This window comes from Coenobita brevimanus, chromosome 71 (assembly GCF_032717465.1).
Source record: "Coenobita brevimanus isolate Jiangsu-jjx chromosome 71, ASM3271746v2, whole genome shotgun sequence".
Classification (NCBI taxonomy): Eukaryota; Metazoa; Arthropoda; class Malacostraca; order Decapoda; family Coenobitidae; genus Coenobita; species Coenobita brevimanus.
The window spans coordinates 30962672-30982192 of NC_137024.1; the positions used below are offsets into that span (position 1 = coordinate 30962672).

Here is a 19521-nt window from a genome sequence, read left to right on the forward strand (position 1 = left end):
TGGTAGTGGAGGTGGTAGTGGTGGTATTAATGGTACGGGCGGAAGTGGTAGTGGTAGTGGTGGTGGTGGTAGTGGTGGTGGTGAATGGTGATGGTGGTGGTGGTGATGGTGGTGGTAGTGGTGGTGGTGGTAGTGGTGGTGGTGGTAGTGGTGGTGGTGAATGGTGATGGTGGTGGTGGTAGTGGTGGTGGTGGTAGTGGTGGTGATGAATGGTGAGTGATGGTGGTGGTGTGTGTGTGTGTGTGTGTGTGTGTGTGTGTGTGTGTGTGTGTGTGTGTGTGTGTGTGGTGGAGGTTGTAGTACCAGGCAGTGACGGCAGCCTGACCTCCACACGCTGCCTCACTGTTCTTGTTCTTGGTTCTAGATGAAGAACAAGAACATTTGCTATCCTCCCTCCATGTCAAAAAGTTTGTATATTTTGCTGCCGACTTTCGGTAAAATATTTATTACAAACCATACAACTACTGGCAAAATATGTTTACAAACGAACCAAGGTTATGATAATTTTATAGCAACGTAAAATCTTTCATTAAAAAGCATGTATATTCATCAATTTTCTTTTTCTCAGCATTACACAGCTCATTTGTTTTTCTGCCCACTTTCGTTTTCTGCGCCATTTCCACAGCAGTTCGCTTTACTTTCCGTGCTCGTCTGTCACTTCCTTCATGGCTTGCTGGCGCCGTGTGTGAGTCTCAAGCACTTACATAACTTTACCAATACATTAATAATATTGGGATCTAGCAGGGCAGGGCAGGGCAGGGCAGGGAAGGGCAGGGCAGGACACAAGGCGTAAAATCTGCAAGAAGAAATAATTAACATTAATATCATTAAGTAAACACTCATACCCGGTAATTATAAAGTAAGCTGCACCTGTCATAGCCACGTGCGATGTAAAAATAATTACATTATACAGGAGGTAGGCAGGTAAGTAGGTGGGTTGGTGTGTAGGAAGGTAAACAGATCATGGCAGGTAGGTATAATAGTTAAGTAGACAGGTAGGTGTGCTGGTTGGTTGTGTGGACAGGTAGATAGGCAGATTGTGTAGACAGGTAGATAGGTTACCGAGACAAGCAGGTAGGGAGGTACGTAATTATGCAGACAGGTGGACAGGTAGCTTAATTAAACTGGTAGGTAGGAAGGTAAGCAGGTACGGTTGGAATAGTCACTTCAACGAATAAACACACAGAGTAAGCAGGTAGGCAGGTAGGCAGGCAGGCACATAGTTAGGCGGGTAGGCACGTAGATGGGTGGATGCCAAGGAGGTAGGAAGTATACGGTAAAGGTAGCCAGTGGTCCAGGGGTAAAGAAGAGAACCGCTGGCCGAAAGGTTGCCGGATCGATCCGTGGCTGGGGCAGGGAACAGTGTCAGGATCTGAATGGCGGTAAAAGTTTGAACTGAACGTCGTCGAGGCTGACCGACGTGCCCTAACACCTCTCTGCCTCCCTCCAGCTTACACCTTCAGTCTGATGATATATTTTTTTCATGTTATTGTCTTCAAGGAGAGACGTATGGTAATGACGGGGTTAATGAAGGCTGTATCTAACCACTCCAGTTCCAAAAGTCTCTCCTCAGCTGAATACAAATCATCTGGAGGCAGCAGGGACGGCCTAAAACCCACGCCCTCTGGTACAGTGGAATTAGTCCAGCATGTTAACCTCCCATGACGTAGTTTATTATTACCCGTCCCCGCCCCGGAAGAGCTCGAGGACAGGTATTGTTTTCACTCGGTTTGTCTGTTTGTTTGTTTGTTTGTCTGTCTGTCTATTAACAACTTTACGCGAAAACTACAGGTGCGATTTTGACTAAAATTACAGGGATGATGGGCTGTGACCTTCTGATCACCTGATTAAATTTTGGGCCAAAATTGGTCTAGGCCCAGGCTGTAGGCCAAAAAAAAAAAAGAAAAAAAAAGTAAAACACAAACTCCTTTTTTTGGCCATAACTCCTTTCAGATTCGTCGTATCGACATGAAACCAAAACCTCAAGGTGAATCTTTCAAATCTGCATCCCATAACCTCATTACATCAGGGGGTCACTCCCCAGTTAACGGTAGGGGGGCCAATGTCAGGTGGGTCGGGCCTAAAATTTCAAATGGGCATAAAATCGTCAATTTTTACCCGATTTACTTCAAATTGATATGACATCTTTGACTAGATATCCTGTTTTGTTTATACGTCAGCACTAAAATGACTGCCGGGGACGGGTTTGCTGTGGCTTGGCACCGCTTCTTCTTTTTCTTCTTCGTATATTATTATTATTATTATTATTATTATTATTATTATTATTATTATTATTATTATTATTATTATTATTATGAATTATCATTATTATATTATTTTATTAATTATCATTATTATTATTAAATTATTATTATTATTACTATTACTATTAATTATTATTATTATTATTATTATCATTCCTGTTGCTACCAGACGATTCAGTCCAGCTTAAAGAGATCACCCGAGCAGTAAAGGAGTCAGTGAAGGGTGGCATCCAATACATACAGCTGCAAAAAGCCTCTCCTCAGCTGAATCCAATCGTCTGCAGGCGGCATGAATAAACTGAATGATACGCCAGCGGAGTGAAGGGGTTAACATTACAGAGGGTACGGTATTAGTGCCCAGGCCGTGACATGCAAAGGTGTGGGCGTCATCTGTTGAGCAAAGGACTTCGGCATCTCAGGGAACGGGTTATAAACTGTGTGTCCAGAGACAGACAGAGATCAAGAGGGAGCAGACACAGACAAATAGATATAAAAATACAATGATGGTTAATAGATTCACCAACAGATAGTATGATAAACACCCCTTCAGTACGAGGACGCCTGTTTCTATTATTTCCTGCTCTCGTAGTGAAGGGGTCAATGCGCCAACCCCCCCCCCCCCGCAGGTCAACACGTCCCCCCTTCTGCTGAGGAAAAGCGTCTGGTAGAGTAAGAATGATATATAAGACGTTCTCTCTCTCTCTCTCTCTCTCTCTCTCTCTCTCTCTCTCTCTCTCTCTCTCCATATAACAGGCCAAGTTAAAATATAAGGTCAGAAACCAGAAAGAGAGAGAGAGAGAGAGAGAGAGAGAGAGAGAGAGAGAGAGAGAGAGAGAGAGTTGCATCACAGTAGAAACGAGGGGTGAGGGTCGGGCATTTGAAGGGGAGGGAAGGATGGGGGTGGGGGAGGGGAAGCAAGGGGGGTGGGGAGGGGACGGAGGGAGGGGAAAGGGGAAGAGGGAGGAGGAAGGGAAAGGGAGGGAGGGATGAGGGAGGGGAAGTGTAATGCAGGGTGGGAGAAGTGGGAGTGAGGGAAGAGGAATGGAAAGGCGAGGAGAGGAGGAAAGGTGTGAGCTACAGAGGAAGAGCGAAGGAAAGGGAAAGGAAGGAGAGGGGAAGAGGCAGGAAAAATGAAGGAAGGAAAAGGAAGGGAGGAGAGGGGAGTGGAGCGAAAGGGAAGGGGAAGAGAAGAGAAGGGAAAGGAGGGTAGGGGAGTGAAAGGAAAGGGGGCAGAGGTAAGAGAAGGGGTAATGATGATAAATGCTTATGTAATTGAAGGTAATGAGGGAGGAGGGGGAGTGGTGGGGGGGGGAGTGGTGGGGGAGGAGGAAAGAGAAAGAGAGGAATGGGAAGGATGGGAAGGAGAGGAATAGGAGGCAAGGAGGAGAAGAAGAGAGGGTGAACAAGAAAGAAGGAAGGGTAGAGAAAGACTGGAAGGGATGGGGAAAGTGAAAGAAGCGAAACACTGAAGGAAGGAGACGGAAAACGATGAGATGGAAGAGAGAGAGAGAGAGAGAGAGAGAGAGAGAGAGAGAGAGAGAGAGAGAGAGAGAGAAAAGGAGAGAGAAAAGGAGAGAGAAGAGGAGAGAGAAGAGGAGAGAGTGGCAATGAAGGCAATCCCACACCAACAGGCCACTCGGAGACACCTGCATGGTAGGGGGTAGGTGTGTACAGTGAGGGAGAACAAGACGGTTTTGGAGCGGTGCCTATCACCTGCACGGGGGTCACTGAGGTAATACTTTTCCAACCACACGCAGCTGTTAAATGTGCAGTGCGCGTCCCCATTGCAGCTGTAGGTAGGAATGGGTGAAGGAGTGAGGTAGGCGTGGCGGAGCAGGAAAGGAGGCGAGGGGAGGGAGGGGAAGAGAGATGAGGGGAGGGGAGGGGAGGAGAGGGAGGGGAAAAGAGATGAGGGGAGGGAGGGAGGGAGAGATGGGAGGGGAGGGGAGGGGAGGGGAAGAGAGATGAGGGGAGGGGAGGGGAGGGGAAGAGAGATGAGGGGAGGGAAGAGGAAGGGAGGGAAAGGAAGGGGAGGAGAGATGAGGGGAGGTAAGAGGAGGAGTGAGGATGGTGGAGGAAAAGGCAGGGGAGAAGATGGAAGGGGAAGACGAGTGGTAGAGAGGAAGATGGAAGGGAAAACGGAAGAGAGGGAAGAGGAAAGGAGAGGGGAGGGGAAGTTATGGGTGAGGTGAGGGAAGGTGAGGGAAGTACGAACGAAGAGGAAGAGAAGGGGAAGAGGAAAGGGAAGGGCGGAGGGGGAATGGGAGGGGATGTGATGGGACTGGAGTGGAGTGGAGGGGAGAGTGTTCGTGTAAAGAGTGGCAGATGTGAAGTGGTAATAGAAGGTGAGGAAAGAGTAACACGTGAGGGGAGGGGAGGGGAGGGAAGGAGAAGGGGAGGGGAAGGGAGGGAGGGGAGGGGAGGGGAGGGGAGGGGAGGGGAGGGGAGGGGAATGGGAGGGGAGGGTGAAAGAAGGTCAGGGGAGGGGTACATGAGCTAGGGAGGGGGGAGGGGAGGATGAAGGGAGGGGAAGAATGAAAGGGGTAAGGAAGGGAATGAAGAGGGAGGAGGGAGGGGAAGAGATGGGGAGGGAAGGGAGAGCAAGGGGGGGGAAGAGAGGGGAAAGGAAGGCAGAAGAAGGGAGGGGAAGGGAAGGGAGGGGAGGGGAAGAGTGGGGAAGGAAGGGGAAGGCAAGGGAAGAAAGACGAAAAGAGGGATGGGGAAGAGAGAGGGGAAGGGAAGGGAGGGGAGAGGGGAAGGGAAGGGAGGGCAGGGGAGGGGAAGGGAGGGGAGGGGAAGGGAAGGAAAAGAAGGGGAAGGAATGGGAAGAGAGACGGAAAGAGAGATGGGGAAGGGAAGGGAAGGGAAGGGAAGGGAAGGGAAGGGAGGGGAGGGGAGGGGAGGGGAGGGGAAGGGAGATGAAGAGAAGGAAAGGAAGGGGAAGGAAGGGGAAGGAAAGGGAAGAGAGACGAAAAGAGGGATGGGGAAGAGAAGAGAGAAAGAGAGGAAGGGGAGAGAGGGGTAGCAGGGGTAAGGAGAGAGGGGTGGGGAAGGAAAAGAAGGGGAGGGGGAGAGGGAGGGGGAGGGAAGGGGGAGGGAAAGGAGGGTAAGAGAAAGAGAGGGAAGGAAGGATAGGCAAGGGCAAGTAGTGAGGGGAAGGGAGGGGTAGGGAGAGAGGGGAGGAAGCAGAAGGTAGGCCGGATATGGGAAAGAGAGGGGAGGGGAGGAGAGGGGATGTGAAGGGTGGGGAGGAAAGGGAAGGGTCAAGAGGGTTCGAGGAGGGAGGGGAGGGGAATAGAGGGCTACGGAAAAGAAGGGGAGATGAGAGGAGGGGAGAGGAAAGGATGGGTGACGAGGGGAGGGGAGATGAGAGAGGGAGAGATGAGAAGAGGGGAGATGAGAAGAGGGGAAATGAGAGAAGGGGAGATGAGATGAGGGGAGATAAGAGGAGGGGAGATGAGATGAGGGGAGAAGAGAGGAGGGAGAGATAAGAAGAGGGAAGATGAGAAGAAGGGAGATGAGAAGAAGGGAGATGAGAAGAGGGGAGATGAGATGAGGGGAGATGAGATGAGGGGAGATGAGAAGAGGCGAGATGAGAAGAGGGGAGATGAGATGAGGGAAGATGAGAAGGGGGGAGATGAGAGGAGGGAAGATGAGAAGGGGGGAGATGAGAGAGGGAGAGATGAGATGAGAGGAGAGAAGAAGAGGGGAGATAAGAAGAGGAAGAGACGAGAGAGTGAGAGATGAGAGAAGGGGAGATAAGAGAGGAAGAAATGAGGAGGGCAGATGAGAGAGGGAGAGATGAGAGGAGGGGAGATAAGAGAGGAAGAAATGAGGAGGGTAGATGAGAGAGGGAGAGATGAGAGGAGGGGAGATGAAGAGGGGAGGTAAGGGAAGGAGATGAAGAGGGAGATGAGGAGGGAAGATGAGGAGGGAAGATCAGAGAGGGAAAATGAGGGAGAGAGAAAGAAGCAGAGATGAGAGAAGGGGAGATGAGAGAAGGGGAGATTAGACGAGGGGAGATGAGAGAGGGTGAGATAAGGAGGAAAGGTGAGAGGAGGAGGAAAGGTGAGAGGAGGAGGAGAGGTGAGAGGAGGAGGAAAGGTGAGAGGAGGAGGAAAGGTGAGAGGAGGAAAGGTGAGAGGAGGAGGAGAGGTGAGAGGAGGAGGAAAGGTGAGAGGAGAAGGAAAGGTGAGAGGAGAAGGAAAGGTGAGAGGAGAAGGAAAGGTGAGAGGAGGAGAGGTGAGAGGAGGAAAGGTGAGAGGAGGAGAGGTGAGAGGAGGAAAAGTGAGAGGAGGAAAGGTGAGAGGAGGAAAGGTGAGAGGAGGAAAGGTGAGAGGAGGAGAGATGGGAGGAGGTGAGAAGTGAGGATGAGAGGAGGAGGGGAGATGAGAGGATGAGAGGTGAGAAGTGAGGATGAAAGATGAGGAGGGGAGATGAGAGGAGGGGAGATAATAAGACGGGAGGGGGGGAGATGGGGAGGGGGGAGGTGAGAGGTGGGAAGGGGAAGGGGGCATGTAGGTATAATGAGGGGAAGGTAAAAGGTACATGATGGAAAGGATAGGATGATGGCGAAAAGGTAAGTAAGAAGGGGAAGGCGTAAGATTTCACCCTTCCCCTCCCCTCCTCCTTGCTCCCCCTCTCCCTTCCTTCCTTTCCCCCCTCTCCCTTCTTCTCCCCTTCCCCTTTGCCCTCTCTCTCTCCCCTCGCCACCAGTACCCACCCCTCCCCTCCCCTCCCCTCCCCCAATACCCCTCAAGTATTGGCTAACGGAGCTCAAGGTGAACCGCCCCACCCTCCCCCTCCTCCCCTCCCCTTCCCCTCCCTCTCCCCCTCCCTATTTCGCCCTTTCACACATACCATCAGATTCCTCCCCTTCTCCTTTTGTGTGTGTGTCTGTCTGTCTGTCTCCTTTACTCGCCCCATCCCCCTCTCCTCCTCCTCCTCACCCTTTCCTTCCTCCTTTTTTTCATTTTTCTCTCCCTCGTTCCTCCTCCTCTTCCCTTCCCTCCCCTCCTCACTTTGTTCCTCTCCTCCACCTCCCTCTCTTCCCGCTTCTCACTGCGCAACTGCCTGCCTCTCTCCTTTATTCGCCCCTTCCCTCCTCCTCCTCCTCCTCCTCCTCCTCCTCTTTTCCATTTTTCTCTGCCCCTTTCCTCCTCCTTTTCCCTTCCCTCCTCGCATGATTCTCGTCCTCCACCTCCCTTTCTCTCTCTCCCTCCTCCCCTCTCTCCCTCTCCCCTTGCAACTCACTGCGCAACTACCCGTCCGTCTGCCTGTCTGTCTGTCAGTCTGAAAACGTCCTTATTCACCTTCAATTAATACCTAAATTGTAGTCATTGGCCTGTCTGTCTGTGTGTAAATGTCTTAAAATCGTCCTTATTAACCCCTTAATTAAGAACTAAATTGCCATCGCTAATGCTTGTTTGTTCGTTAATCTCTTCAGGCCGAGAACACCACTTATTTTACTCTTACTGTTGCCAGACGCATTTATTCATTTAGGTGAGGGTTGATCATTGTAGCTGAATCTGTTAATGAAGGCTACATCCAGCCCCCTCAGCTTCAAGAAGGCCTTCCTATGCTGAATGAAATCGTCTGGACAGCGCCAATACACTAAAAATGACGCCCTTACAGTGAAGGGATGTCGTAGTGGCCGTGTGTGTTAATAATTACCACACACACACACACACACACACACACACGTAGAAGGCTAAGCTTAATCAGCCTACAGTTACGGCTGAGGGTAAAGAACAGTAGGTATTTAAAACTACTTTTTAAAGTTCCTGATCGATAGCTCAGACCTAAGTTTTTTTTTTTTTTTTTTTTTTTAACTAAGAAAGATCATCCAATTTTTATCTTAAACCCATACTTTAAAAAATCACTGAATCATCTATTTCATCGAGTTCTTTTTATTTCCTGCGACATAATTGGTGATTAAAAAAATATATTTCGCAGCTACCTGCAGTGACAATAATACATCTCAGTAAAATGTTATATAAAAGTGTTCTATTTTAACAGCGTGTAAGTTTTATAACACTCATTGTCGGTGAAAAAAAAAATACTTTATCAAATCCAGCTGATGTATTCACACCACTCCTAGTTCAGACACAGTATATAAATTAACCACCAGTGCCATTTTCTCCGCTGCAGCCACAGTTTCCTGCCTGTATGATGGCCTACGAGTATATGTTGATGCTGTCTCTGCCCCATTACCTACCTACCCTCGCTGCCTCTGCTGGGTCTACCTGTCTCTCTCTGCTGTGATAATCCCTTTTCTTTCTCTCTCTCTCTCTCTCTCTCTCTCTCTCTCTCTCTCTCTCTCTCTCTACACACACACACACACACACACACACACACACACACACACACCTGTACTGGATACCTGACATACCTGGCCATCTAAATTGGTGCTATTTACCTTTCTGCATGTACTGCGGTTACCCATATATCTACCAGCATACTTATCTGTCTACTTACAGTGTGCACCTACCTACACTTCCACCTGCACCCCACCCCGTCAAAGATCAAGGCCTCAGTGTTTTGTGGTCTCGTGTGCCCCCCCTCCCACCCCACGACTCCCACCCAACACCTCTTCACTACACAGCGACTTGGATTACCACTGACTGGGAGACTTCGTGGCATCTCATCTTTAGCGATTTATTTAGTAACTCTTCCTTACATTTATTTTTCCACTTTTCAAGGAGATTTATATCATGCAAGAAACCCCTCTGTCTTATCGATTTATTTTACAGAGGTGACTACGGAACACTTCCGCCTAAGCGACCTGTTTTGCATATTAAGCATAAAGCCTTTCTAATATGTTACTTATAACGCCTCTGTGCCTAGACAATTGACATAAGTAACATACAAGAATATATTAAGGTGTAATGGTATGATAAATCGCAGAGGAAGGGGTGTTACGAAATCTAGTCCACAAGGAAACGGTCCAATGCCACCACAGGGTACAGGCTGGAGGGCTTTGAAGGCTCGCTGGAGTCAGTTTGCTTTCACTTGACGATAATGGGAAACTCTCACAACTTTCATTGATGTCGTGGTTGTATGATATTCTATGAGCCTTAGTAATGAAGTAGAAATTAGTCTCCTTGGTTACTAGTCAAGTGGATCCTACACTTGGCTAACAGCCGAGGTAAAAGAGGGCAGGGACCTTTCCAGAATAGATTAACATGCTGCACTTGCTCTTCCTCGCCAGTTGGCTTCTACGTAGTACATCTTAACCCCTTCGCTGCGGCTGGCACGGGTGGGTATTTTATTGGGGCTGATATCAAAAGGCTTTATTCAGCTTAGAAAAATCCCAGCTTTCCAAGGCTTGACATAATAAGCTAAAGAAGCGATACTGGTATTGTACACGCACGATTTATGTTGAGGCTGACATCAGCTAAGTTTGTTCAGTCTACTGAAACCTTGGCAGACAAAGGCATAAAGAGAGAAAAAGTAACGTACTTTCACATATTAAGAATAACTGGCACAAAAATACTAAGGAAGATGTGCTAAAGAACTTTTATAAAATTCAGTCCCACAACAGGTAATTATCTGTTTATTTTGTTTCTTGTATTTCTTGCGATAATCGTGCATAAGCTTAATGTAAATCAATCTACCTTAGTATAGAGTATTACGACCTCATGTCAGATAGCGCGGCCCACTGTACCGCAACTACAGTTAATCTAAGCTATCCTAATGCAACAACGCTCTACCATAGCGTTGCCTTGCTCAGGTTAATCAAGCCCAGTTCAGTCTAGTTTAACTTGCCCTAAACCAGCCTTACCGAATCCAACCTATCCTACCCAACCCAACTTAGCTTAATCTATTCTGACCCAACAACCCTAGTCCTTTCTAACATCACCCAGTTTAAACTAATGACGCCAGTCCGTCTCAGCTCAACCTATCCTAACCTATCACCGCCCGGCGTACCCAGCCCCATATTGAGCCCCAGACATCGTAAGCCACCTAGCCTAATGTAATCTAACTTGACCTAGTGTAGACTCAACCTAAACTAACTTAGATCAAGCTGCTGAAGAAAAAGTATTAAAGAATAAAAGAATGGAACGCCGAAGAAACTTTACGTTATGCCTTAGTCTTCCATTACATGCATTTATAAGCACGTCGAGACCTGGCCTAACCCAGTGAAATCTCCTCTAACCTAACCCAGTTCATTCAACCCTACCCACTTCACCCTAACCTAACCTATCCTAATTTTGCCTCACCCAGTCCAGTTTAACCATGCCAGCCTCAGCCCAGCCGCGTGAGTGTTGCTTTAACGTCACTGAGGAATGTGACCTTGACCTCTGACCCATCAACACCAAAATACCAGCAGGTCACCAGGTCACGCCACCGGGTTTCCAGAGAGATGACAAGACAGCCGCCCTTCACCCTTCCCATACCAGGCCATTTTATTTTATTTCCGACAACACTAAACGATTTTTAAAAGTTTAGAATACTCATCAAAGTGTAGGGGGAAGAATCAGCATTAATATCCTCAGTATGATTTGTTTTCCTCTTCAATCCGCCCACCACTACATGGTTTCATTGAGCATTAACACACACTTATCCACTTTTGTAACCTTACTGATGCGCTCTTACACACATTTCCAGTCTCCTGCCCATCCATCATTCCAGCATTCCAGCCATCTTTTCAGACTTCATCAGTCCATATTCTCAGCCTATCCACAAGCCTTCCATCTACCCGTCCCTTCAGACTACCCATCAGTTCATAGCCATACCCAAACACCTTCTATCCATCCATCCATCCCAAGGTACACCCTCCATCAACACCCGTTATCCACTTATCCACAACATCAAACCATCCATCTCAATAAATCATTCATTCATCGATCCATCCATCTATCCATCCATCCATCTATCATTCATTCATCTATTATGTATCTATCCATAACGACGGCCACACCCTTTCCATCTACTCACTCTGTCCACTTATCCATTCCCATACACTATCCATCTGTGTTTCGCCTATCCATACCATCAGACCATCCATCCACCTCTCCAGTTCACATCTTTGGTCAGCCTAGCCATCCACACCCTATCCACCCTTACCCACTCCTTCACTCCATCCAGTCCAACCACACCCCAGCCCTCACTCATCGTCCACCTATTCACATCCACATCCTGTCTACCTATCCACTCCCATACCTTCCAGCCACGCATCCAACCACCCCTCTCATCCACATTTGCTGTACATATATTCATTCCCATAACCACCATCCATCCATTTATCCGTTCATCCATCCAACGAACCATCCATTCATCAATTCATCCGTCCATCTACACCTGTTGGGGAAGCAGTGGCTGAGTCGGTAGAGAGGTGGCCTGCAGTGTTAATGGACTCTGTTTCGAATCCCCGTTGGTGCAGGGAGCATTATAAGGATGTGTATTTCATCGAATCAGACTTTACTATTCTGCCAAAAGATTCGCCATGTCGTATAGGTACCCAGGCTAATACCAGTCCTGTATGAGACAGCCCTATTATGTATTCAATATGGTCGGTGGGTGTTAGCGCCGAAGTGGTGACATGTGGAGGTGTATGATATGCAGGAGAACTACTGGGCCTTGTGAGCAGGCTGTGAAACCTATGCCGAGTGTAGGACGCACTATCTATCTATCTATCTATCTATCTATATAGATATCTATCTATATATATCTATATATATATATATATATATATATATATATATATATATATATATATATATATATGTATATATATATATATATATATATATATATATATATATATATATATATATATGTATATATATATATATATATATATATATATATATATATATATATATATATATATATATATATATATATATATATATATATATATATATATATATATATATATATATATATATATATATATATATATATATATATCCAACCATTCATTCATTTAACCATCCCTCCATCAGCAGCTGTTGTCCATCCATCCATCCACATCCTTTGTCCACCACTTGATCCAGCCCGCCCTCCACCCTCTATCCACCCTGCCAGTGTCCCTGAAGACAACCCTACACCCCTCTGCTCAACCCGTCCTGCGGCATTCCAGTGAGAGAGAGAGAGAGAGAGAGAGAGAGAGAGAGAGAGAGAGGGGTCTGGGGGCGAGGGCGGGGGAGGAGGGACAAGGAGGAGAGGAAGGAAAGGAATGGGGGAGGGGAAGAAAAGAGGAAAAAGAAGGGGGACAAAGACGGGAGGGAGGAAAGAGGAAACGAAAGGAGAGGAAGAATGAAGGAGGGGAGGAAAGAAGGGAGGGAGGAAAGAAGGGAGGGAAAGGAAGGGAGTACAAAGGAATACAAAAGAGCCCTTACAGGGCTGCTTGTTACAAAGAAAACTATGATATCTAATACTATGAGGTGAAGATAAGGAGAGTATGGCGAGATGGTAGGGAGGAAGGGGAGGGATGGGAGGAAGGCGAAGGAAAGGGAAAGCAGGGAGGAAAGGGGAAGGAAGGGAGGAAGAGGTAGGAAGGGGAATGAAGGGAAAGGAAAGGAGGAAGAGGAAGAGGGGAAGGAAGGGAGGAAGGAAGGGGAAGGAAGGGAGGATGGAGAAGGCAGGGAGGAAAGGGAAGGAAGAGGAAAGAAGGAAGGAAGAGGAAAGAAGGAAGGAAGAGGAAAGAAGGAAGGAAGAGGAAGGAAGGGAGGAAGGAGAAGGAAGGGAGGAAGGGGAAGGAAAGGAGGAAGTGAAGGGAAGGGAGGAAGGGGAAGGAAGAAGAAAGAAGGATGGAAGAGAAGGAAAGGAAGGAATAGGAGGGAAGGAAGGAAGAGGAGGGAAGGAAGGAAGAGGAAGGACGGAAGGAAGAGGAGGGAAGGAAGGAAGGGGAAGGAAAGGAGGAAGGGAAGGGAAGGGAAGGGAAGGGAAAGGAGGATAGGGAATTAAGAGAGGAAGGGGAAGGAAGAGGAAGTAAGAAAGGAAGAGGAAGGGAGGGAGGAAGAGGAAGGGAGGGAGGAAGGGGAAGGAAAGGAGGAAGGGAAGAGAAGGGAAGGAAGGAAGGGAAGGGAAGGGAGGAAAGGGAAATAAGGAAGGAAGGGGAGGGAAGGGAGGAAGGGGAAGGAAGGGGAGGGAAGGGAGGAAGGGGAAGGAAGGGAGGAAGGAAGAGGAAGGGAGGGAGGAAAGAGAAGGAAAGGAGGAAGGGAAGGGAGGAAAGGGAATTAAGGGAGGAAGGGGAAGGAAGGGAGGAAGGGGAAAGAAGGAAGGAAGGGAAAGGCAGGAAGGAAGAGGAGGGAAGGGAGCGAAAGGAGGAAAGGGGAGGAAAGGGAGGGAAGGAAGGAAGGAAGAAGGATTATGATGATGATGATGATGATGATGATTGATGATGATGATGATTGATGATGATGATGATTGATGATGATGATGATTGATGATGATGATGATGATGATGATGATGATGATGATGAGGAGGAGGAGGAGGAGGAAGAGGAAGAGGAGGAGGAGGAAGAGGAAGAGGAAGAGGAAGAGAAGGAGAAGGAGGAGGAGGAGGAGGAGGGAGAGAGAGAGAGAGAGAGAGAGAGAGAGAGAGAGAGAGAGAGAGAGAGAGGAATGGGAGAGGGAGGGGGAGGGGGCAGGTGAGAGGGAGGGGAGAACTGACCACACCTTCAGGGCAATAACATTCCTTCATTCTCTCTCTCTCTCTCTCTCTCTCTCTCTCTCTCTCTCTCTCTCTCTCTCAGCACCAGTGAAGGGAGGTGAAAGGCAGGCAGGAGTAATGAATATAATCATAACAAACCACCTTCATTTGGCTTCACCTCTCTGGCATGTATTCCCCCGTGTATTCTCTAGTGTATTCTCTAGTGTATTCTCTAGAGTATTCTCTAGTGTATTCTCTAGTGTATTCTCTGGTGTATTCTCTAGTATATTCCCTGGTGTATTGTGTGGGCAGCAGCATACACCACAACCCCTTCACACCGATCACGTCTATTATACTGTAGTCTTGGTCCTGTTGTGGACAGCTTAGCAAGAGGGATATTTTGAACTGAGAGGACTGGATACATCGCCCTCATTACTACCTCCACTACCTGAGATTTGTCCGGAGTTGAATAAAAAACATGAGAAGGTAGGAAGAATAAATTAGCTTAGGTCATTGTACTGAAGGGGTTAACATTTTCAGTACGATGACGCCTTGGTGTATTTGTCCTCACTCCACGTCATTCCACACGGGACACACCATTATCCTCGTACTTTTCATTTTAATCTTGCTATCTGCACACTAATATATTCTGCTTCATTAAACCTTTGAAATGAAAAAGTTATTCTTACCTAACCGTGATAATGACTTTTTTTTTTTTTTAAATAAATTCTAGAGGTAGCAAAAAGAAATCACTCTCAGCAAACATACAATCGAAGTGGAGGAGTTAGTGGCGGCTGTTTCTTTGACGTTCACTACAAGGGTGTCTCGCCTGTGCTGAAAATAATCGTCTGACGGTAGCGGGACTAAACTCTGCTGCCTCGTCGTGCTGAAAGAGTCTTATCTAATCACCTACACCCGTACTGTTGGACATGAATGATGGTGGGGATGGGGGAGGGCAGCTCGATCTCTGACAGCCAGTGTGTGAAGCCCAGGAAGAGAGCAAATAACTGTAGGTGTGGCTTGTCTGTCTCGCTGTTCAGTGCACTTAGGAAAATGCAATGCAAGTCAGTTATATTTTTCACAAGTATTCGATAAACGCCACTCAGAATAGAGGCTTACGTACACCTTCGCCCCACTATGGGTTGTATTCTAAGGCTTTGGGGAGCTCGTAACGCATCTTCCTTAGTGATTTATTTTGCACACTGAATTTTTACTTTATTATGTAACACCATGTCGATACTCAAAGGAAATAAATAACAAAGGAACAATGTTAAGGTGGAACATGCGAATAAAGACCAATGGTGGAGGTGCTACCAAACCAACTGTGTCTTTTAGAGCATGGATTTATGGCTGTCAAACTTATAGAGGAATTTACAACAACAGCAAGAAAATCGTGAGTAAACCAGAATATATATATATATATATATATATATATATATATATATATATATATATATATATATATATATATATATATATATATATATATATATATATATATATATATATATATATATATATATATATATATATATATAAGCAAATTCAACAGAGGGTGGAGGTTTCAGCGTGACTTAACATGCTAACTAAGGACGGAAAACTGTCAGCTGGCAGTGCTAACATTACGTGCAAATCGTTGGAAAGGTTAGCAGAGATAATTAATATATTTGAGATAAAAGGGAAACAAAAATATGTACACAGTCAAATGATGTGTGACTTGGTTACTAAAGTCTATAAAATATATTGCAATGGTGTAGCAGGGTTCACACAGTAATATGTTGATTGAAATGCCTTTGAAGAGTGTACAGTACATTAGAATGGCATGTACTGTAATACAAACGCAATTATCAAAATATCGGGTCTCTTCCTGTAATGCGAATATTGTGAGGGCCATCACTCATAAACGGTAAGAAAAAAACAACAACGACCCTTTGGAATGTGCTTTAAACTCCCCCTCAAAAAAAAAAAAAAAAAAAAAAAGGTTGTCACGGCACCAGTCCAGCAGGTGTGAGAATAGGCTTCAGTCCACGGCCAGTGTTGCAGACGGGATTTCAACGCTACATAAAAAGTGATCCCGGTGATCCCCCCCCCCAATCTCTCTCTCTCTCTCTCTCTCTCTCTCTCTCTCTCTCTCTGTACTAGAGAGAGAGAGAGAGAGAGAGAGAGAGAGAGAAAGAGGTTAGTGAACGGTAAAGAGCTAATGGAGGAAGTGTGGGTGGTTGTAAAAATACTGAGAGAGAGAGAGAGAGAGAGAGAGGAGGGGGGGGAGCCACACAATGATGACACACAAGAACAACTTGAATGGCCGCAAGGTAACAATAACGCCCACGAGAGAATGACAAATTAAAAAAAAAAAAAAAAAGAAAAAAGAAAAATACAACAGAACATGACAGAATAAGGAAGGGAAACTTAAACAAAAGAGAAACGAGTACTTACAAAAATGTGGGAAAAGTAAAAACTGGAGATAAGATGGGAGAAGATGTTAAGGCAGAACAATTCTAATCGAACATGATGACATCTGGATAAGCGTTTTTGGACCCAAGGAAAGAACAACTCAGGAGCCTTTTAAAAGAGTTTGGAATGACGGGGTGATTACAAGATTACGGAAGGAAATCTCTTGTCAGTGTTTACAGAGAAGAAATCCACTACTGCCTTTTATTTGGCTTTGTAATAATAATAATAATAATAATAATAATAATAATAATAATAATAATAATATCATGAAAAGAAGGGTAAAATATTGTACTATGATGCAACTAAATCTGAGGTGAACAATCCCTAGCAGAACAGGGTTTGGACGGAGGAGAAAGAGCCGCCTCGGAAATAAAATAAATGCAGAGAGAGAGAGAGAGAGAGAGAGAGAGAGAGAAATCAGGAACAGGATGCAGGATCTCACGCAATTTTAAGTTCATCACACACACACACACACACACACACACACACACACACACACACACACACACACACACACCACACACACACACCTCTCCAGGAAAACTGGTTGGATGAATGCCGAGGAAATGCCAGAGAGAGAGAGAGAGAGAGAGAGAGAGAGAGAGAGAGAGAGAGAGAGAGAGAGAGAGAGAGAGAGAGAGAGAGAGAGAGAATGATATAGGAAGGGGAAGAGGAAGTAGGGTGTGGCATAAGTTAAGGTTCAGGTGTACATGTGGTATTTACACACACACACACACACACACACACACACACACACACACACACACACACACACACACACACGCACACGCACACGCACACGCACATACGCACACGCACACGCACACGCACACGCGCACACACACACACACACACACACACACACACACACACACACACACACACACACACATCACATAGCGTAATATACTGGGTTTATATTATCACCTGATGGAACTGGGTCATCACTATAACTTGAATACTAAGTCGCCGGTAAATTCACTGAGCCTGCATAATGAGGTAGGAATGAGTCTCCTTGGTTACTAGTCAAATCAACTGTGGGACATCAGTGAGTTGAAAGAGTAAATGCGCTTCGTCAGGTCATCATAAGCGCTCTACAGTATAACAGACTTTTTGTAGCTGAGATACATAAAACAGTCTAGATTATAAGCGAAAAGGTGTGTGGAAATACCTAAAATGAGGGAATGACATGGATAGCACCTTAAATGAGTAGAGAACTGTCGCTTAACGATTTAGGTTCCTATATTCAACTCTAGGTAATGAACAGTCTAAGATGAAATATTGGTGAATGAAGGAGGAATTTGTTTAACTCCTTCATGACGAGTATTTACCTTACCCTCACTCTCTATTTTATTTTACTTAGAGAAGACTCCTTGTATTGTTGAGGTTAAGGGTTATATATTTATCCTCTCCAGGTCCACAAGTCCCACCTTTGTTGAATACAACTGTGTGGTGGTTGCACGAATGATGCGAAATTACATCCCGGGCTGACGAGGTTAAAAGAGGGACAGAAACCATGCAGGGTGGGGAGAAAAATATTGAGAGTTTGTTGTGTATATTCTAAGTGGCATAGGAGGTTTCGCTACATCTCCTCCCCGCCGATTTACTTTGCATACAACACCTTAATGTTTTCTTTTATCTTATTTCTATCGCTTTCATATCACCATCGTTTACATCAACAACATACAAAAGTACTGGGAAGCAAAGTTCAGGAGAAATCGACTAGGAAGAAGGGTTACGAAATATCCAGAATCACTTAGAATGCGGCTGTCAAAAGTCGCTCGCATACCCGAAAACTTCAAATACACTGAACATTATACGAAGCCTTTCAACACAGCACGAATGTAGGATCAGCGGACAGTTTGGCGAGACAGGGAAAAATAGGATGTTGACAGTAGGATCACGAGAGAAATTGGATGTTGACAGAGCAGGATTAAGGTCAGCCAGACGAGTGTTAGTTGTGTGCTGTGAGTGTGTTAAAAAAATGATTGAGTCAAGGCTAGGATGATTAGAGATGCAAAGAAAACGGAGGCAAAATAGGAGCCACGGATAAACAGAAGCAAACACAGATGTAAGTACATAGAGGAAATGGTAAATGGCCATGTATAAGAGGACGAAGAGATGAAATAGACAATCTGAGAATATATAAAGAAATGCACATAGAGAGAGAGAGAGAGAGAGAGAGAGAGAGAGAGAGAGAGAGAGAGAGAGAGAGAGAGAGAGAGAGAGAGTGTAGTCGACCATGACACCTAAGTTCAGTTTCTTCCTTCTACTTCTCATCCTTCTTCCTTCCATCCCTTTTCTCCTCCTCCTCCTCCTCCTCATCATCATCATCATCTTCGTCATCTTTCTCCATTCTCTCCCTCTTGTTCCTCTTTCTGTTCCTCTTCTTTCTCCTTATCCTCCTCTTCCTCTTTCTTCTTCTTCTTGGTCTTCTTCTCCTTGTTCGCCCTAGCTCTTACACACACACACACACACACACACACACACACACACACACAATGATGACGATGATAATAACGATGACGACGACGATGATGATGATAGTGGCAGCAGCGCAGCAGTAGTAGTTGTAGTAGGAGCACCAGTGGTAGAAGTAGTAGTAATAGTAATAATAGTAGTAGTACTAGTAGTAGTAATAATAGCAGTAGTAGTAGTAATAGCAGTAGTAGTAGTAGTAGTAGTAGTAGTAGTAATAATAATAATAGTAGTAGTAGTAGTAATAATAATAATAGTAGTAGTAGTAGTAATAATAGTAGTAGTAGTAGTAATAATAGTAGTAGTAGTAGTAATAATAGTAGTAGTAGTTGTAGTAATAATAGTAGTAGTAGTAGTAGTAGTAGTAGAATAGTAATAGTAATAGTAATAGTAGTAGTAGTAGTAGTAGTAGTAGTAGTAGTAGTAGTAATAGTAATAATAATAATAATAATAATAATAATAATAATAATAATAATAATAATAATAATAATAATAATAATAATAATAATAATAATAATAATAATAATAATAATAACAACAATAATAATAATAATAATAATAATAATAATAGTAATAACAAAATTTACTCTCTACACATCATTGGTCTCGTTCACAAACCTAGCTAACCCATAAAACCTTCACAGTCGTCAGCAGCAGGTGTTATACTGATACACTGAAGCAGGTCTTCTCCAGTGCCACCTTAACAATGGGGGGATGAGGGGA

The 19521-nt window shown here is 45.4% G+C and overlaps 1 protein-coding gene across 1 annotated transcript in view; it reads right to left on the reverse strand.

The window, feature by feature from the left end:
- Positions 1-259: 259 nt before the first annotated feature.
- LOC145406866 (uncharacterized) overlaps positions 260-19521 on the reverse strand; it is a 46036-nt gene continuing 26774 nt past the window's right edge. Inside the window, exon 2 of the mRNA XM_080277980.1 lies at positions 260-796. The gene's annotated coding sequence lies outside the window, so the exon portion shown is untranslated. The remainder of the gene's footprint in view (positions 797-19521) is intronic.